The sequence below is a fragment of the Mauremys reevesii genome, linkage group 5, assembly GCF_016161935.1.
Source record: "Mauremys reevesii isolate NIE-2019 linkage group 5, ASM1616193v1, whole genome shotgun sequence".
Classification (NCBI taxonomy): domain Eukaryota; kingdom Metazoa; phylum Chordata; order Testudines; family Geoemydidae; genus Mauremys; species Mauremys reevesii.
Window position 1 is genome coordinate 22123168 of NC_052627.1, and position 22152 is coordinate 22145319.

The 22152-nt window shown below is 41.9% G+C and overlaps 1 long non-coding RNA gene across 1 annotated transcript; it reads left to right on the forward strand.

The window, feature by feature from the left end:
• The first annotated feature begins 2047 nt into the window (after positions 1 to 2047).
• LOC120405702 lies at positions 2048 to 7287 on the forward strand. The gene is made up of 3 exons (XR_005598789.1): positions 2048 to 2996; positions 3134 to 3310; positions 6859 to 7287. It is a non-coding gene; the product is annotated as an uncharacterized LOC120405702 (long non-coding RNA).
• The last annotated feature ends 14865 nt before the right edge of the window (positions 7288 to 22152 follow it).

The window sequence follows — 22152 nt, forward strand, 5'->3', positions numbered from 1 at the left end:
AAAGCAGTGACCAGTTGATATTATCATATCTCTTCACTACATAATGGCAACACCCATCATGACACCCAACCATCAGAAATGAGAAGTTGCCCTTCCTAATTTGATCTACTTTGATTACTACCCATGTGTTCATTTAAGAAGTCCCGGAGAAGGCACTAACTCAGTCCTAATTGTGTTTTCTTGACTTTGAACATTTAGCTTCTAATATCATGTGAAATGTTTTGGATCTAGTGCCTCTTTTTTTTTTTTTGGTTTAAAGTGAGAAAAAGTAACTTATGGCCCCAAAAGGTTTCACCTTTGTTTCCTGAGGGCAATTGAAACAGTATGTGAATTGCACTTTAAAAGAGATGGCTGATTTATACTATGTGTAACTTGTATCCTGCAGCAAATGAATAACTTCAATATTGTTGTCAAATGCACGCTGTAGTATTTTTGGGTGATAAAATAATTAAGTGTTGATACATTGTGATCCGTGTGTCATTGAGAGGACTAAAGATTTGTGAAAAATTGCTCAAAAGCTTAAAACCAAATCCATGATTTGAAGACAGTGTGTGAAATTCCTCTTTCCAATATTTCAAGCCAATACTTTTGCACTGGAAATGTATAAATCAAATATGTTATAGACTTCTGTCATAAACAGATAGTTAAAGGTTATTGCCTCTTTTATTTGTAAAGGGTGAAGAAGTTCACCTAGCCTAGTTGACACGTGACCAGAGGAACCAATTGGGGGACAGGATGTTTCAAAAGGAAGAATGGAAGTTCCCTTTGGCTTGGTCAGTTTCAGTTTTGGCCGGAGTGGAAAAGATCAAGGAACCAGCCTCTTATCAGAGTAGTGAGTATCAGAAACAAATAAATAGGTTTATGTTTATTTTCTTTTGTGATTTTGTGCAATTAGAGGAATAATCAAATTAGGGATTCTTTTGTGTACTAAGTTTTTGCCCAGGGGAACATCCTCTGTGTTTTGAATCTGTTGTCTGTGAGAGTAGCTGGTACGCTAATCTCTCCCAGAGGTTTTTTTCTTTTACCTTTCTTTTCTTTAATTAAAAGCCTTTTTTTAAAGAACCTGATTGATTTTTTCTTGTTTTTAGATGCAAGGGGATTGGATCTGGACTCACCAGGGATTGGTGAGGGAAGAAGGGGGGAGGGGAATGAGTAACTCTTCCTTGTTTTAAGATCCAAGGGGTTTGGATCAGTGTTCACCAGGGAATTGGTGGCGAAGTCTCTCAAGTCTACCCAGGGAGGGAAAGGTTTTGGGGGGGAAGACAGAGTTTTCCAAATGACTCAAATATTTGGATGGTGGCAGCATACTGATCTAAGCTGGTAATTAAGCTTAGGGTTTCTCATGCAGGTCCCCACATATGTACCCTAAAGTTCAGAGTGGGGGTGGAACCTATGACTACTTCTCCACTTCATAGTCTACAATATCTTCTTGGCTTCATCTCTCTTCTCAGTCACCTGTGTGATGCATACCATTAGTCATGCACTCACACTTGCTCCTGTCATGCCTTTATTACATCTGACCAGGCAAGTCTCAGAATAAGGAAACCTCTCAATAGAATAAGTACTCTGTGTTCCATTTGGACAAGGTGGTCTTTTGAACTGATGTGGCATTCAGCCCCAAAGTACTCCATCTTTCATAAATCCCAAGGTAGTCTTGCTGTCCTTGTGCTTCTCCAAAGCATTCACAGTCAAAGAAGAGACTCTAGAACTTGGTGGATGTCCACTGGCCTTCAAAATATAGATTGAATGTACTCAGTTCCTCAGGAAATCCTAGGCCCTTTCATGTTTTTCCACTCATGTATGAAGGCCGAGAAATCTTGCAAATCATCTATCTCATGATTCATTAGATGGAACATCTTGGGGGCACAAAGCAAAAAACCTTATCTCTTCATTAAACATCAGGGCCCTGTCCCTAAGTGAGGGGTGACAACATATGTTTTGGAGGGCTAGTATGCACAAATTCACATAGTCACTGACAGTTTTAATCACAGGAAACAAACTGGCTCTACAAAGCAGATCCACCTCAATAACCAAACAGGCCTCTGTAGAAGGATTGTTTTGAGATCAGTAAACGGCTATGTGAGTAGAAAATCATTAAGAGGCAAAATATTTTCTCTGTCATAGGATCAGATCATCTCCCCCAACCTCCATCCCTGACCTTTATGTAGAGAGGCTGATAAGTAGGACCTCACAAAAGCCCAAGGCTTAACATCAGCCCAGAGAGCCAGAGGTGCTGATCTAGCAAACCTTACAAAGACCTGTGCTTTGACAAGAGCCAGTAGCCTCACAGAGGCCTGACTTTGACTTTACCCCAGCAAAGTAGTGGTTCTGTGCCAGAGACCTGAGGCCTGTGTCCAGACTCATGCTAGGAAGATGGAGGTACCGAGCTAGTATCCTGACAAAGTCCCGCTTGGCTTCAGCCAGGAGCCTGGAAGTGCTGTAGCCGGAACTCTGTGTCAGTGCTTTCACCATTACCAACCTAGCATGTCATATGTGATGAGCCAGTGACCTCATAGAAGCCCATTCTTTGATATCAATCCAGTATGCTACATTTGAGGAACAAGTGACCTCATAGAGGACATAAACCCAGAAACCTAGAGGTGCTGAAACATTAACCACATAAAGGCCTGTTGCCTTGGCGCCAGCCATCATTCTAGAATGTGTTGAGATTTGACTTTATCCCAGCAAGCTAAAGGTCCTGAGCTGGTAACCCTCCAAGGCCTGTGCATTTACATTAACCCAGCACGCTATAATTGGTGAGCGAGTGACATCACAGAGGCCTTTGCACTGAATTCAGCCCGTGGTGATCAGATCAGCATGGGAAAAAGAATGAGCTAGTGAACTCTTCTGGAGCGATACAAGAGGGATTTAAGAAGAGCTGAGGAGCTGGCCTTCTGCAGATATTACATGTTAATATAGCCTGGAACACACAAGGACATTCCAGAAGCATTCTGATGCTGTACCATTATTCACAAAAGACAAGCTCTGTAAACTGGGTAACAATAGGCTGCTTAGTCTGAAATCAGAACTGGGCAAATAAAGAGAAAAACTGATATGAGATTCAATCAGTAAAGAGCTAAAAGTTGGGAATATAATTAATATCAGTTAACATGTATGTTTTCTTTTCTCCCAGATACAGAAGAAAAAGCAGGTGACACCCATGAGCAGCTCTCTCATTGAGACTCTTTGATTCAGGTTGTTAAATCTGAGAGGAGCCAAAAGCATTAGGGAATGTCTGTGGGTGTGCCAAGAAAGACCCACTCACCCACCCAGTCAGCACAGTAAACTGTTACACTACAATGTCATTCAGGTGAATACAATGGTTTCAGAACTAACTTCAGTGTTCTTTACTGGAGCCAAATATCTAGGAATAAGTGGTCAATATTCATCGCAGCAAAAGGTCTTAAGCACAAATGACACAAGGTTCCATAGTTAGACCAAAGGCTAAGAGACTGAACTAGCAATATGAGATGGGAAAATGTTTAAGGTGTTAGTCTGAACCTGACGAATTTGTCAGGATGTGCAACGAAATGACCGGTAAGGTAAGGAATGGAATATTAGTGAAAATATAATGCTGTTATAAAATCAGAACAAACCAGAGGTATGTTGCAGCACTGTTCCAATTCCGCTCCCCAAAGGAATGGAATGGACAATAGTGAAAAGATGCCATAATGAAATCACAAATGCTTTCTCCTGGAACAGGGCAGCCTATCCCATGTGGGGGCTCAGAGTCTTGTGAAAAAATATGATCAAAGTTGGAGAAATTTCCATATGAAAAGATAAAAAAATTCTTTATAAAGAAAAAACAGATACACAAGAGCGCAAATTAGAGAACAAAGTAGGGATAAATGTAGTAAAAAGATTGTGAGAAGCCTGATGCTTCCAGGAAAAACCAGTCTCTGAGAGGGTGCTTGCTCCTACCTACTTCCTATCCCACAAATGGCTCGGAGGCCTTCCGGTAAATCACCTTGTGCAATTTACAGTGTTCTTTTCCACCACCTTTACAGGCTATGCAGCCTCATCCCAACAGTAACACGGACTCCTCAGCTTCTCAGGCAAGGAGGGGAGAGGCTCTTACTCTACAAAGCTACCAGCCAGACAGGCCAGCCGGCCTGCCTGCCTCAGTCTGACCCCACTCACTCTCTTCTTCCCCTTCACTTCCTGACTTGTGTCTTTTGTACCATCTGGGCTAATGAGTGAGTTAGCCTTTTAACTCTCTCAAGACAATCCCAATCTATCACCCGAGTGTATTTCCTATTGTCAGATGCACTCAGAGCAACTAAGAGGAGCCTCAGTGATCATAGGGCGGGTTCAGCTGCTGTCACAGAGGATTAGGAAGAAACTGCAACCTGTCAAAAATACAGCCCCTATTTTCTAAATGCAGGCAAAACACAAGGACTCAGTGAGACTGCAAAATGAAATGTCAAAGTTTATTGACAGGTGGTATTGTTCAACTGGTAGCAGGCTCCTTCCATCTTGGGATGTCATCGCGGGGTATTGTCACTGAAGGAATGTTTCTTTTTGCCATAGCAGATGTTGCAGAGTGGAGGGTCGATGACTTGGACAGGAGAATGGGAGAAATCAGGAAATTAAAAACTCCTCCTTCTCCTCCTCCTCCTCCTCCTCCTGTGAGTTCGCTCTCTACCTCTACGACCTCTCCTCCTTCTGCCATGTCGTCGTCTTCTCCTCCTTCCATGTCGACCTCCGCGGCCTCCCCTTCGTCGCCTTCTGCGACGGCTCCTGCTTCTGCTCCTGCTGCGTCTGTACCTTGCCATTTCTGGAGAAGATTTTGGCTTTCAAGATCTCCGCAGCAGGAGCACCAGCTCTGTAGAATGCAGCCAACCTGTCTGGTAAGATATCCTCATCTTGTGAGCTGAGCTGGCAGCTCTGGCCTTTATATAGAGGGGCCGATAACTGTGACAAAAACCTACCGTGTCACTCACTTGTGATGAACTATAATGGGCTCGTTCACATATGGGCGTCAATTTTACTGTATAGCAAAGTGTCCATATAAGGAGAAAACCAGCTAACATGACCACATATACCCCCTAAATACCACTATCAAACAAAATTCCTAATCAGGAAAAGAGACACATTTTCACACTATATGACCATAAAATGGCTCTCTTTGTTGAAATGACCATATATGTAAAAAACCTGAAGTATGGATAGCAACCAACTACATCTTTTAAAGTGACCACATAAGGGAAATTAAAAAGACTTTAATATAACTTTTATTAAAATAAATGATCAATGCTCATGTGAATTAGTCTTAACATTAGAGCCATTGAGCAAGGTCCCAAGTCTGGTGGAATGATAAATGCTTCATCAATCTTGAAAAGAGGGGGACCACTGTTAATTCCAAATATTAAATGAATAATATCTTTAAGACTCTCTAAAGAGCATAGGCATTTAGGATCATTTTTTAAACTGAGTATCCTTACTGTAAATGAGATTGAGGGGGAAAAAACTGTAGGAGTGAACAGAACACCCAGTGCAGAATAACTGCAAGAATTGTGTGTGTGTTGATCTGATTTCTTGATGGGCTTCTCATGTTGCAGAGGGAGAAAGAACTCAGGGCAACTAAGAGGAGGCTCAGTGATCATAGGGTGGAAGATTAGGAAGAAACTGCAATCTGTCAAAAATACAACCCCTATTTTCTAAGTGCAGGCAAAACACAAGGACCCAATGAGACTGCAAAATGAAATTTCAAAGTTTATTGACAGGTGGTATTGTTCAACTGGTAGCAGGCTCCTTCCATCTTGGGATGTCATCGCGGGGTGTTGTCACTGAAGGAATGTTTCTTTTTGCCATAGCAGATGTTGCAGTGTGGAGGGTCGATGACTTGCACAGGAGAATGGGAGAAATCAGGAAATTAAAAACTCCTCCTTCTCCTCCTCCTCCTTCTCCTCCTGTGAGTTTGCTCACTACCTCTACGACCTCTCCTCCTTCTGCCATGTCGTCGTCTTCTCCTTCCATGTCGACCTCCGCGGCCTCCCCTTCGTCGCCTTCTGCGACGGCTCCTGCTTCTGCTCCTGCTGCGTCTGTACCTTGCCATTTCCGGAGAAGATTATGGCTTTCAAGATCTCCGCAGCTGGAGCACCAGCTCCGTAGGAGACAGCCAACCTGTCTGGTGGGATGTCCTCATCTTGTGAGCTGAGCTGGCAGCTCTGGCCCTTATATAGAGGGGCTGGCAAGTGTGACAAAAACCTACCGGGTCACTCACCTGTGATGAACTATAATGGGCTTGTTCAGACATGGGCATCAATTTTACTGTATAGCAAAGTGTCCATATAAGGAAAAATGCCAGCTGTCCTGATCATGTCATTAACACTTTCCACTGAAATGACTATATAAGGACAAAGCCACTAGTTTTGACCCTATATGGACATAAAATGGTTTTTTGTTGAAATGACAGTATAACCACAAAAACAACATCACAAACACCCTGAAGTTAGGAGGATGCAGGCAACTATGAAGCTATGGAATTGTTTGCCTCTACATTACCCTTGCCTTGTTGGATTAATCTTGTCAATGTTTGGCTGACTTGATTTAAACTGTGGATCTATTCAGCCTACCTGTCTTTGGTGGAATTTCCTGAGCTTGTTAGCTGAACTGGCACTCTGACCTTTATGTAGAGAGGCTGATAATTATGACCCACATTGCCCTATTATTCAGCTGTGATAAACTAGAATTAAGCAATATATGGCCATCAAATTTACTGTACAGCAAAGTGTCTATGTAAGAAAACAAATAGATTTTTCCCTTTTTATAAACACTTTGGAAGTTAATTTATGTAGGTCACACTTATCAGAGGGGAAAGCAGTGACCAGTTGATATTATATCTCTTCACTACAGAATGGCAACACCCATCATGACACCCAACCATCAGAAATGAGAAGTTGCCCTTCCTAATTTGATCTACTTTGATTACTACCCATGTGTTCATTTATGAACTCCAGGAGATGGCACTAATTCAGTCCTAATTGTGTTTTCTTGACTTTGAACCTTTATGTACCTAAAAAGGTTGTTTTTAAGATCATGTGAAATGTTTTGGATCTAGTGCCCTTTTTTTTTTTTTTTGTAAAGTGAGAAAAAGTAGCTTATGGCCCCAAAAAGTTTTACCTTTGTTTCCTGAGGACAATTGAAACAGCATGTGAATTACAAGTTAAAAGAGATGGCTGATTTATACTATGTGTATCTTTTTCCCTGCAGCAAATGAATAACTTCAATATTGTTATCAAATGCACACTGTAGTATTTTGGGGTGATAAAATAATTAAGTGTTGAAACGTTGTGATCCGTGTGTCATTGAGAGGACTAAAGATTTGTGAAAAAATGGTCAAAAGCTTAAAACCAAACCCATGATTTGAATACAGTGGGCCAAATTCCCCTTTCCATTTCAGGCAAGCAGGAATGTAACCCATTAGATTTGTAGTAAAAAGGAAGGTATTTTAGCCACTAGAACGAACAGTGTTTCAATAGCAGCTGTTACAATTTGAAAATAATAGGCTTGATTCTCCATTCACACCAGTTTTATATCACTATAACTCTATAAACTCTTATGGAGCTAACTCCTAATTGACACTGGTATAACTGAGAGGATGATCAAGCCAATCCTTTTCACTGGAAATGTCTAAATTAAATATGTTATAGACATCTCCACTTCATATTCTACAAAATCTTCTTGGCTTTATCCCTCTTCTCAGTCACCTCTATAGTACTCCATCTTCCATAAATCCTGTCCTTGTGCTTATCTAAAGCATTCACAGTCAAAGACTCTAGAACTTGTGGATGTTCACTGGCCTTCAAAATATAGATTGAATGTACTCAGTTCTTCAGGAAATCCTAGGCCCTTTCATGTTTTTTCACACATGTATGAAAGCTTTGAAAGCTTGCAAATCATCTATCTCATGATGCATTAGATGGAACATCTTGGAGGCCCTCTCCCTGAGGGAGGGGTGACAACATATGTTTTGGAGGGCAAGTATGCACAAATTCATGTAGTCACTGACAGTTTTAATCACAAGAACCATACAGACTCTACAAAACAGATCCACCTCAATCACCAAACAGGCCTCTGTAGAAGGACTGTTTTGAGATCAACAAATGGCTATGTGAGTAGAAAATCATTAAGATGCAAAATATTTCTCTCCTCTGTCATAGGATCAGGTCATCTCCCCCAACCTCCATCGTAGATATTTTTGTTTATGTGTTTCATTAATTGACTCTCTCAGTTTGGTTGCTATGTTTTATTGATTTTCACACCTCTCTGAGCCTTCCTTCTGTTTCCCCACATTCCCTACACTCCCCCCAGTCTGTTTCCCCATTCCCATGTTTTCCTGCTCCCTCATAGTTTCCTGTCCAATTTCCAAATAACAGAGAGAGCCACATTAAAATCACATTCTCTGAAGGCAGCCCAGGTTCGATTTCTTCAGGAAAAAGATGGGAGTCATCAGTGAACTTTACGGCACAAGCCTTCTTTCTCCACATTCTTTCTCTGGCTTTCACAGAGAAAATAAAACAGTGCAGTATGAAGCATGTGGGTTACACTTTGATTTCCGACCAGCAAGCCAAAGCTGCTGAGCCAGTAAGCTCACAAAGGCCTGCACTAGAGACCTCACAAAAGCCTGAGGCTTAACATCAGCCCAGAGAGCCAGAGGTGCTGATCTAGCAAACCTTACCAAAGAACTCTGCTTTGACAAGAGCCAGTAGCCTCACAGAGGCCTGACTTTGACTTTACCCCAGCAAGGTAGTGGTGCTGTGCCAGACACCTGAGGCCTGTGTCCCGACATCATGCTAGGAAGATGGAGGTACCGAGCTAGTATCCTGACAAAGTCCCGCTTGGCTTCAGCAGGGGCCTGGAAGTGCTGTAGCCGGAACTCTGTGTCAGTGCTTTGACCATTACCAACACAGCATGTCGTTTGTGCTGAGCCAGTGACCTCATAGCAGCCCATTCTTTGATATCAACCCAGTATGCTACATTTGAGGAACAAGTGACCTCATAGAGGCCTGTACTTGGACATAATCCCAGAAACCTAGAGGTGCTGAACCACTCAAGGCCTGTTGCCGTGGCGCCAGCCATCATTCTAGAATGTGTTGAGATTTGACTTTATCCCAGCAAGCTAAAGGTCCTGAGCTGGTAACCCTTCAAGGCCTGTGCATTTACATCAACCCAGCATGCTAGAATTGGTGAGCTAGTGACCTCACAGAGGCCTTTGCACTGAATTCAGCCCGTGGTGATCAGATCAGTGTGAGAAAAAGAATGAGCTAGTGAACTCACAGAAAGTGCTTTAAGTCCCATTTACTCTTCCGGAGTGACACAAGAGGGATTTAAGAAGAGCTGAGGAGCTGGCCTTCTGCAGTTATAAAAACTCAGGACCTATTTATCTGGAATGACTACAACCCTTGGAATTTATTAAAATCAATAATAACACTGTTTTAATATGTAGTGGCAAATGAGACATACAGCTTGTCTCAGTTGGCCATCTTCACTGATTACGTCTAGAGAATCCAGGCCTTTATTTGTTTTGACCACAATAGGAAATTCTGTCTATCCAATCACTGAAGCGTGCAGAAAATTGAATAGATTTATGGACTAGCAGTTACAATTTTAATTATAACCTCCATTTTGAAAACGTTAGCCCTCAGTCTCTCAGGAGGCTGTTTTGTGTAAAGCTTCACAGGCCAACTGGAATCCATCATTTAAGCAAATGGATACCTTCTTGAACAAGAAATACATGCCTTCACTTGACAGAAACACTTTTCCTATTTGCATTACTGAGAGTTTTGCTACAATAAATGTACAGAGAGAAATGGCATTTTCTTAAATGTAATTGCCTGGGCAAGTGTGACACATACTGTATAAAACAACATGAAAGTAGGTCGGATATATATATTTTTTTTCTGGGGGGGGTTTGATCTGTGTGTGTTGATCTGATTTCTTGATGAGCTTATGTTGCAGAGGGAGAAAGAACATTCTGGATGCTGAATGCTTACAAAGGATGGATAGCTCACTTTACCTTTAGGGAGAATGCTTTTTAAAAAACTCTCCACAATGACCACGACATCTCTTTGCAGAGAAAAGAGAGGAGAATTAAAAGTAAGTAAAGTCCAATTAAAAGAACCATGGTGAAAATTCAGGTAATTTTGCTAGGGACAAATATTTTTCAGCTCAGTTCCATAAGGGATTAGTTTAAACAGATATCTCAAAATTGCACAATACATTTATAAAACTGTCAATAACATTTCTAATGGGAAGAGCCCATCACTAAATACACTCCCTAGTTAAAACAGATTCATGTCTTCCAGTAATTTCTCGACAAGTAATCTTTCCCCTCAAGAAAATTTTGCTCAGTTAGACGACCTGGGAATGAAAGTCTGTCTTTATCACAGATGCAACAGATTCACCCCTGAAAATATTATAGCTGTTCTAAGAGACAGTCTACATGGGAACACTCCAAAAAGATATTCCAAATGAGCTGAAGGTGTGAATGTAAAGTGGATCATTTAAACTGAATTGCATTCAGAATGAATGCGGCTTTATTCAGTTTAGCTTATTTTAATTCTGAATTAGAGTAACCACACAGAGGTTTAATGCAATTTAACTAATCCTCTTTAAATTAATACTTGTAGTTAATTCAGATTAATTTTCCTGAGTGTTCCTGCGTAGACAAGTCCTAAAATTCGAGTAGCATGAGAGGTGTACCACAACTCAGAGACAAACGCTGAAGACATTTCAGCTGCTAGGTCTTGTGAGGCACCAGCCCTAGTTGCTTCCCTAACAGCTTTAATGCATGGCGAAAGTGAAGAGGTATTTTTCTAGAGCTGAAAAAGGGAGGGTTGCAATTACCCCAAGTACTGTGTCTTAAACAGTTACAACTCTGGAGAAACAATAGCAGTTCTTATTTGGGCCCCTGATTGGAGTGGGGTGGAAGAAGTGGGGTGGAAGAAGTGGCAATCTAATAGAGGACTAAGGTTCTTCAGGCCTAGTCACTGCTGGATAGTCCAGACCAGTCTCTTATTCCAAGCAAACAGGAGTTTACAGGTTTGCAGTTAGCGGTTTCTCTCACTGGAGCCTGTCTGCCATGATTTCCTGCTCAGTCGCTGCTGTTTCCACATGCACAGGCCAACTCTCACTTGCAATCTCCTTCAGCCACACCCTATTCCATATGCAGTCCCCCAGCTTCTGATGATGCCTGTCCTAGATACATTTCCCTGGGGATTTCTCCATGGATCCAGCTTCTCTGATGCTCCTGGTTTCCAAGCCACAGCTGTTCCCCCACAATCCCCTGCCCCAGGAGCGAGGGTCCTGCCTTAAGGTCTTTCCTTCTACCTGGCCAGAGGACGGAGAAAAAGGATAATGGAACTGGTAGTTTTTTCCATACCAGGTGCATCAATCACCATAAGGAAAAGTTTCAAAGTGGAGGTTTTTTGTCTGTTTGTTGGTTTGTTTTCAGCAGGGATTTGGCAAAATCTAATCTCACACTGGTTTAAATTAGGAGTAACACAAGTCCATGGACCTGATTCTGATCTCACACTGTGTTCATACAGTGGTGTCATCCATTTACCTGAGAATAGTTACCCGTAATTTATAGATGTGAATTTTCTAACACAAAAGGTATTTCACCCAATGTGGGGTAACTAGTTTACACCTCAGTATGATGCGAGGGGCGGGGGGGTGGGGGGGAGGAACTGATCACTGGAATGGAAATTGGTAATTGCCTAGAATCTTGTCTTCATGGTACAGTCTCAACCAGAAATATACATACATGGCCGATGATGGATGGGTGGCCAGGCAAAATTTGAGTGAGTGAGAGCTGCGACCCTGTGCTCCAGGTCACGCTGCCACTCTCTCACATTTGTCTCACTGTTCTTCCATCACCACAGAGGGGCAGCTGGGGGAAAACTGTGTGCTGTGACCTCATGGACCAATTCACAATGCCTGGAATGGAGAGTCAGGCCCAGCCCTGCAGAAGAGGGGCTGCTAATGTGGGGTTACTTTGCTTTTCAACCCTCCCTTCTCTGGCCTTCCATCCACACCAGGACCGTGAGCCATGTAGAAACTTCCCACAACCCATTGTTTGGGAAACATATTCCTTTAGAGGATATTTTTGTGCGTGTGTCAAAAAATACTGACGTACCCAGCCAGCAAAGTAAACAGTTACATTACTGTATCATTTAAATAATTACAGAGGGTTCAGAACTATTCGCTACATGCTTGATACACCTCATACTTTTCTGCAAGCAAACAGCTAGGAATAAAATTGGTAATTTTTTTTATCTTGGCAAGGCTATAGGTCAATAGATTGACCTGAAAATATGCATATATTGGTGAATGTCTATAGGCTGTTTGTCAGGATGTGCAGCAAAACTGATAGGTGAGACATGTTATGGGATATTACTGAAAATATAATGCCCATTATAAAATCAGAAGGCACTGGAAGAATGTTGCAGCACTGTTCCAAAAATTCTCAAGAAGGACTGGATAATACCGAAAATATGCCATCATCAAATCATAAGACAGTCTAACAACAGTGTTCAAATTCTGGGCAGCTTATCTCATTGGGTTTCAGAGATGGCTGAAAAAAATAATGATCAAAGGCAGAGAAACTTCCATATGAAAAAAGAAACAACTTGGGACAGTTTATTGAGGGGGAAAAGAGATAGATGAAAGATATATGATAGATAGGTTGCGTAGAAGATAGTAAAAAGGATGTAAGAATCCTGATCCTTCCAGGAAATAACCAACCTCTGGCTGAGACGGCTAGGAAGAAAGTGTAAATTATCATAAATCCACCTATTATTTCCAAACCTATGCAAAGAAACAATGAGACCGCAAAATGACATTTCAAAGTTTATTAACAGGTGGCATTGTTCAAATGGTAGCTGGTTCCTTGCATCTTAGGAAGTCATCGCGGGGTGTTGTCACTGAAGGAATGTTTTTTTGCCATAGCAGATATTGCAGTGTGGAGGGTCGATGACTTGCACAGGAGAATGGGAGAAATCAGGAAGTTAAAAACTCCTCCTTCTCCTCCGCCTCCTTCTCCTGTGAGTTTGCTCACTACCTCTACGACCTCTCCTCCTTCTGCCATGTCGTCGTCTTCTCCTTCCATGTCGACCTCCGCGGCCTCCCTCCGTCGCCTTCTGCGACGGCTCCTGCTTCTGCTCCTGCTGCCTGTACCTTGCCATTTACGGAGAAGATTATGGCTTTCAAGATCTCCGCAGCTGGAGCACCAGCTCCGTAGGAGACAGCCAACCTGTCTGGTGGGATGTCCTCATCTTGTGAGCTGAGCTGGCAGCTCTGGCCCTTATATAGAGGGGCTGGTAAGTGTGACAAAAACCTACCGGGTCACTCACCTGTGATGAACTATAATGGGCTCGTTCAGACATGGGCATCAATTTTACTGTATAGCAAAGTGTCCATATAAGGAAAATGCCAGCTGTCCTGATCATGTCATTAACACTTTCCACTGAAATGACTATATAAGGACAAAGCCACTAGTTTTGACCCTATATGGACATAAAATGGTTTTTTGTTGAAATGACAGTATAACCACAAAAACAACATCACAAACACCCTGAAGTTAGGAGGATGCAGGCAACTATGAAGCTATGGAATTGTTTGCCTCTACATTACCCTTGCCTTGTTGGATTAATCTTGTCAATGTTTGGCTGACTTGATTTAAACTGTGGATCTATTCAGCCTACCTGTCTTTGGTGGAATTTCCTGAGCTTGTTAGTTGAACTGGCACTCTGACCTTTATGTAGAGAGGCTGATAAGTATGACCCACATTGCCCTATTATTCAGCTGTGATAAACTAGAATTAAGCAATATATGGCCATCAAATTTACTGTACAGCAAAGTGTCTATGTAAGAAAACAAATAGATTTTTCCCTTTTTATAAACACTTTGGAAGTTAATTTATGTAGGTCACACTTATCAGAGGGGAAAGCAGTGACCAGTTGATATTATATCTCTTCACTACAGAATGGCAACACCCATCATGACACCCAACCATCAGAAATGAGAAGTTGCCCTTCCTAATTTGATCTACTTTGATTACTACCCATGTGTTCATTTATGAACTCCAGGAGATGGCACTAATTCAGTCCTAATTGTGTTTTCTTGACTTTGAACCTTTATGTACCTAAAAAGGTTGTTTTTAAGATCATGTGAAATGTTTTGGATCTAGTGCCCTTTTTTTTTTTTTTTTGTAAAGTGAGAAAAAGTAGCTTATGGCCCCAAAAAGTTTTACCTTTGTTTCCTGAGGACAACTTTAATTACAAGTTAAAAGAGATGGCTGATTTATACTATGTGTATCTTTTTCCCTGCAGCAAATGAATAACTTCAATATTGTTATCAAATGCACACTGTAGTATTTTGGGGTGATAAAATAATTAAGTGTTGAAACGTTGTGATCCGTGTGTCATTGAGAGGACTAAAGATTTGTGAAAAAATGGTCAAAAGCTTAAAACCAAACCCATGATTTGAATACAGTGGGCCAAATTCCCCTTTCCATTTCAGGCAAGCAGGAATGTAACCCATTAGATTTGTAGTAAAAAGGAAGGTATTTTAGCCACTAGAACGAACAGTGTTTCAATAGCAGCTGTTACAATTTGAAAATAATAGGCTTGATTCTCCATTCACACCAGTTTTATATCACTATAACTCTATAAACTCTTATGGAGCTAACTCCTAATTGACACTGGTATAACTGAGAGGATGATCAAGCCAATCCTTTTCACTGGAAATGTCTAAATTAAATATGTTATAGACATCTCCACTTCATATTCTACAAAATCTTCTTGGCTTTATCCCTCTTCTCAGTCACCTCTATAGTACTCCATCTTCCATAAATCCTGTCCTTGTGCTTATCTAAAGCATTCACAGTCAAAGACTCTAGAACTTGTGGATGTTCACTGGCCTTCAAAATATAGATTGAATGTACTCAGTTCTTCAGGAAATCCTAGGCCCTTTCATGTTTTTTCACACATGTATGAAAGCTTTGAAAGCTTGCAAATCATCTATCTCATGATGCATTAGATGGAACATCTTGGAGGCCCTCTCCTGAGGAGGGGTGACAACATATGTTTTGGAGGGCAAGTATGCACAAATTCATGTAGTCACTGACAGTTTTAATCACAAGAACCATACAGACTCTACAAAACAGATCCACCTCAATCACCAAACAGGCCTCTGTAGAAGGACTGTTTTGAGATCAACAAATGGCTATGTGAGTAGAAAATCATTAAGATGCAAAATATTTCTCTCCTCTGTCATAGGATCAGGTCATCTCCCCCAACCTCCATCGTAGATATTTTTGTTTATGTGTTTCATTAATTGACTCTCTCAGTTTGGTTGCTATGTTTTATTGATTTTCACACCTCTCTGAGCCTTCCTTCTGTTTCCCCACGTTCCCTACACTCCCCCCAGTCTGTTTCCCCATTCCCATGTTTTCCTGCTCCCTCATAGTTTCCTGTCCAATTTCCAAATAACAGAGAGAGCCACATTAAAATCACATTCTGTGAAGGCAGCCCAGGTTCGATTTCTTCAGGAAAAAGATGGGAGTCATCAGTGAACTTTACTGCACAAGCCTTCTTTCTCCACATTCTTTCTCTGGCTTTCACAGAGAAAATAAAACAGTGCAGTATGAAGCATGTGGGTTACACTTTGATTTCCGACCAGCAAGCCAAAGCTGCTGAGCCAGTAAGCTCACAAAGGCCTGCACTAGAGACCTCACAAAAGCCTGAGGCTTAACATCAGCCCAGAGAGCCAGAGGTGCTGATCTAGCAAACCTTACCAAAGAACTCTGCTTTGACAAGAGCCAGTAGCCTCACAGAGGCCTGACTTTGACTTTACCCCAGCAAGGTAGTGGTGCTGTGCCAGACACCTGAGGCCTGTGTCCCGACATCATGCTAGGAAGATGGAGGTACCGAGCTAGTATCCTGACAAAGTCCCGCTTGGCTTCAGCAGGGGCCTGGAAGTGCTGTAGCCGGAACTCTGTGTCAGTGCTTTGACCATTACCAACACAGCATGTCGTTTGTGCTGAGCCAGTGACCTCATAGCAGCCCGTTCTTTGATATCAACCCAGTATGCTACATTTGAGGAACAAGTGACCTCATAGAGGCCTGTACTTGGACATAATCCCAGAAACCTAGAGGTGCTGAACCACTCAAGGCCTGTTGCCGTGGCGCCAGCCATCATTCTAGAATGTGTTGAGATTTGACTTTATCCCAGCAAGCTAAAGGTCCTGAGCTGGTAACCCTTCAAGGCCTGTGCATTTACATCAACCCAGCATGCTAGAATTGGTGAGCTAGTGACCTCACAGAGGCCTTTGCACTGAATTCAGCCCGTGGTGATCAGATCAGTGCGGGAAAAAGAATGAGCTAGTTAACTCACAGAAAGTGCTTTAAGTCCCTTTTACTCTTCCGGAGTGACACAAGAGGGATTTAAGAAGAGCTGAGGAGCTGGCCTTCTGCAGTTATAAAAACTCAGGACCTATTTATCTGGAATGACTACAACCCTTGGAATTTATTAAAATCAATAATAACACTGTTTTAACATGTAGTGGCAAATGAGACATACAGCTTGTCTCAGTTGGCCATCTTCACTGATTACGTCTATAGAATCCAAGCCTTTATTTGTTTTGACCACAATAGGAAATTCTGTCTATCCAATCACTGAAGCTTGCAGAAAATTGAATAGACTTATGGACTAGCAGTTACAATTTTAATTATAACCTCCATTTTGAAAACGTTAGCCCTCAGTCTCTCAGGAGGCTGTTTTGTGTAAAGCTTCACAGGCCAACTGGAATCCATCATTTAAGCAAATGGATACCTTCTTGAACAAGAAATACATGCCTTCACTTGACAGAAACACTTTTCCTATTTGCATTACTGAGAGTTTTGCTACAATAAATGTACAGAGAGAAATGGCATTTTCTTAAATGTAATTGCCTGGGCAAGTGTGACACATACTGTATAAAACAACATGAAAGTAGGTCGGATATATATATTTTTTTTCTGGGGGGGGTTTGATCTGTGTGTGTTGATCTGATTTCTTGATGAGCTTATGTTGCAGAGGGAGAAAGAACATCCTGGATGCTGAATGCTTACAAAGGATGGATAGCTCACTTTACCTTTAGGGAGAATGCTTTTTAAAAAACTCTCCACAATGACCACGACATCTCTTTGCAGAGAAAAGAGAGGAGAATTAAAAGTAAGTAAAGTCCAATTAAAAGAACCATGGTGAAAATTCAGGTAATTTTGCTAGGGACAAATATTTTTCAGCTCAGTTCCATAAGGGATTAGTTTAAACAGATATCTCAAAATTGCACAATACATTTATAAAACTGTCAATAACATTTCTAATGGGAAGAGCCCATCACTAAATACACTCCCTAGTTAAAACAGATTCATGTCTTCCAGTTTTTTCTAGACAAGTAATCTTTCCCCTCAAGAAAATTTTGCTCAGTTAGACGACCTGGGAATGAAAGTCTGTCTTTATCACAGATGCAACAGATTCACCCCTGAAAATATTATAGCTGTTCTAAGAGACAGTCTACATGGGAACACTCCAAAAAGATATTCCAAATGAGCTGAAGGTGTGAATGTAAAGTGGATCATTTAAACTGAATTGCATTCAGAATGAATGCGGCTTTATTCAGTTTAGCTTATTTTAATTCTGAATTAGAGTAACCACACAGAGGTTTAATGCAATTTAACTAATCCTCTTTAAATTAATACTTGTAGTTAATTCAGATTAACTTTCCTGAGTGTTCCTGCGTAGACAAGTCCTAAAATTCGAGTAGCATGAGAGGTGTACCACAACTCAGAGACAAACGCTGAAGACATTTCAGCTGCTAGGTCTTGTGAGGCACAAGCCCTAGTTGCTTCCCTAACAGCTTTAATGCATGGCGAAAGTGAAGAGGTATTTTTCTAGAGCTGAAAAAGGGAGGGTTGCAATTACCCCAAGTACTGTGTCTTAAACAGTTACAACTCTGGAGAAACAATAGCAGTTCTTATTTGGGCCCTGATTGGAGTGGGGTGGAAGAAGTGGGGTGGAAGAAGTGGCAATCTAATAGAGGACTAAGGTTCTTCAGGCCTAGTCACTGCTGGATAGTCCAGACCAGTCTCTTATTCCAAGCAAACAGGAGTTTACAGGTTTGCAGTTAGCGGTTTCTCTCACTGGAGCCTGTCTGCCATGATTTCCTGCTCAGTCGCTGCTGTTTCCACATGCACAGGCCAACTCTCACTTGCAATCTCCTTCAGCCACACCCTATTCCATATGCAGTCCCCCAGCTTCTGATGATGCCTGTCCTAGATACATTTCCCTGGGGATTTCTCCATGGATCCAGCTTCTCTGATGCTCCTGGTTTCCAAGCCACAGCTGTTCCCCCACAATCCCCTGCCCCAGGAGCGAGGGTCCTGCCTTAAGGTCTTTCCTTCTACCTGGCCAGAGGAAGGAGAAAAAGGATAATGGAAATGGTAGTTTTTTCCATACCAGGTGCATCAATCACCATAAGGAAAGGTTTCAAAGTGGAGGTTTTTTGTCTGTTTGTTGGTTTGTTTTCAGCAGGGATTTGGCAAAATCTAATCTCACACTGGTTTAAATTAGGAGTAACACAAGTCCATGGACCTGATTCTGATCTCACACTGGGTTCATACAGTGGTGTCATCCATTTACCTGAGAATAGTTACCCGTAATTTATAGATGTGAATTTTCTAACACAAACGGTATTTCACCCAATGTGGGGTAACTAGTTTACACCTCAGTATGATGCGAGGGGCGGGGGGGTGGGGAGGAGGAACTGATCACTGGAATGGAAATTGGTAATTGCCTAGAATCTTGTCTTCATGGTACAGTCTCAATCAGAAATATACATACATGGCCGATGATGGATGGGTGGCCAGGCAAAATTTGAGTGAGTGAGAGCTGCGACCCTGTGCTCCAGGTCACGCTGCCACTCTCTCACATTTGTCTCACTGTTCTTCCATCACCACAGAGGGGCAGCTGGGGGAAAACTGTGTGCTGTGACCTCATGGACCAATTCACAATGCCTGGAATGGAGAGTCGGGCCCAGCCCTGCAGAAGAGGGGCTGCTAATGTGGGGTTACTTTGCTTTTCAACCCTCCCTTCTCTGGCCTTCCATCCACACCAGGACCGTGAGCCATGTAGAAACTTCCCACAACCCATTGTTTGGGAAACATATTCCTTTAGAGGATATTTTTGTGCGTGTGTCAAAAAATACTGACGTACCCAGCCAGCAAAGTAAACAGTTACATTACTGTATCATTTAAATAATTACAGAGGGTTCAGAACTATTCGCTACATGCTTGATACACCTCATACTTTTCTGCAAGCAAACAGCTAGGAATAAAATTGGTAATTTTTTTTATCTTGGCAAGGCTATAGGTCAATAGATTGACCTGAAAATATGCATATATTGGTGAATGTCTATAGGCTGTTTGTCAGGATGTGCAGCAAAACTGATAGGGGAGACATGTTATGGGATATTACTGAAAATATAATGCCCATTATAAAATCAGAAGGCACTGGAAGAATGTTGCAGCACTGTTCCAAAAATTCTCAAGAAGGACTGGATAATACCGAAAATATGCCATCATCAAATCATAAGACAGTCTAACAACAGTGTTCAAATTCTGGGCAGCTTATCTCATTGGGTTTCAGAGATGGCTGAAAAAAATAATGATCAAAGGCAGAGAAACTTCCATATGAAAAAAGAAACAACTTGGGACAGTTTATTGAGGGGGAAAAGAGATAGATGAAAGATATATGATAGATAGGTTGCGTAGAAGATAGTAAAAAGGATGTAAGAATCCTGATCCTTCCAGGAAATAACCAACCTCTGGCTGAGACGGCTAGGAAGAAAGTGTAAATTATCATAAATCCACCTATTATTTCCAAACCTATGCAAAGAAACAATGAGACCGCAAAATGACATTTCAAAGTTTATTAACAGGTGGCATTGTTCAAATGGTAGCTGGTTCCTTGCATCTTAGGAAGTCATCGCGGGGTGTTGTCACTGAAGGAATGTTTCTTTTTGCCATAGCAGATATTGCAGTGTGGAGGGTCGATGACTTGCACAGGAGAATGGGAGAAATCAGGAAATTAAAAACTCCTCCTTCTCCTCCTCCTCCTTCTCCTCCTGTGAGTTTGCTCACTACCTCTACGACCTCTCCTCCTTCTGCCATGTCGTCGTCTTCTCCTTCCATGTCGACCTCCGCGGCCTCCCCTTCGTCGCCCTCTGCGACGGCTCCTGCTTCTGCTCCTGCTGCGTCTGTACCTTGCCATTTCCGGAGAAGATTATGGCTTTCAAGATCTCCGCAGCTGGAGCACCAGCTCCGTAGGAGACAGCCAACCTGTGTGGTGGGATGTCCTCATCTTGTGAGCTGAGCTGGCAGCTCTGGCCCTTATATAGAGGGGCTGGTAAGTGTGACAAAAACCTACCGGGTCACTCACCTGTGATGAACTATAATGGGCTTGTTCAGACATGGGCATCAATTTTACTGTATAGCAAAGTGTCCATATAAGGAAAAATGCCAGCTGTCCTGATCATGTCATTAACACTTTCCACTGAAATGACTATATAAGGACAAAGCCACTAGTTTTGACCCTATATGGACATTGTCTCAAGACAATCCCAATCTATCACCCGAGTGTATTTCCTATTGTCAGATGCACTCAGAGCAACTAAGAGGAGCCTCAGTGATCATAGGGCGGGTTCAGCTGCTGTCACAGAGGATTAGGAAGAAACTGCAACCTGTCAAAAATACAGCACCTATTTTCTAAATGCAGGCAAAACACAAGGACTCAGTGAGACTGCAAAATGAAATGTCAAAGTTTATTGACAGGTGGTATTGTTCAACTGGTAGCAGGCTCCTTCCATCTTGGGATGTCATCGCGGGGTATTGTCACTGAAGGAATGTTTCTTTTTGCCATAGCAGATGTTGCAGAGTGGAGAGTCGATGACTTGGACAGGAGAATGAGAGAAATCAGGAAATTAAAAACTCCTCCTTCTCCTCCTCCTCCTCCTCCTGTGAGTTCGTTCTCTACCTCTACGACCTCTCCTCCTTCTGCCATGTCGTCGTCTTCTCCTCCTTCCATGTCGACCTCCGCGGCCTCCCCTTCGTCGCCTTCTGCGACGGCTCCTGCTTCTGCTCCTGCTGTGTCTGTACCTTGCCATTTCTGGAGAAGATTTTGGCTTTCAAGATCTCCGCAGCAGGAGCACCAGCTCTGTAGAATGCAGCCAACCTGTCTGGTAAGATATCCTCATCTTGTGAGCTGAGCTGGCAGCTCTGGCCTTTATATAGAGGGGCCGATAACTGTGAAAAAAGCCTACCGTGTCACTCACTTGTCATGAACTATAATGGGCTCGTTCACATATGGGCGTCAATTTTATTGTATAGCAAAGTGTCCATATAAGGAGAAAACCAGCTAACATGACCACATATACCCCCTAAATACCACTATCAAACAAAATTCCTAATCAGGAAAAGAGACACATTTTCACACTATATGACCATAAAATGGCTCTCTTTGTTGAAATGACCATATATGTAAAAAACCTGAAGTATGGATAGCAACCAACTACATCTTTTAAAGTGACCACATAAGGGAAATTAAAAAGACTTTAATATAACTTTTATTAAAATAAATGATCAATGCTCATGTGAATTAGTCTTAACATTAGAGCCATTGAGCAAGGTCCCAAGTCTGGTGGAATGATAAATGCTTCATCAATCTTGAAAAGAGGGGGACCACTGTTAATTCCAAATATTAAATGAATAATATCTTTAAGACTCTCTAAAGAGCATAGGCATTTAGGATCATTTTTTAAACTGAGTATCCTTACTGTAAATGAGATTGAGGGGGAAAAAACTGTAGGAGTGAACAGAACACCCAGTGCAGAATAACTGCAAGAATTGTGTGTGTGTTGATCTGATTTCTTGATGGGCTTCTCATGTTGCAGAGGGAGAAAGAACTCAGGGCAACTAAGAGGAGGCTCAGTGATCATAGGGCGGAAGATTAGGAAGAAACTGCAATCTGTCAAAAATACAACCCCTATTTTCTAAGTGAAGACAAAACACAAGGACCCAATGAGACTGCAAAATGAAATTTCAAAGTTTA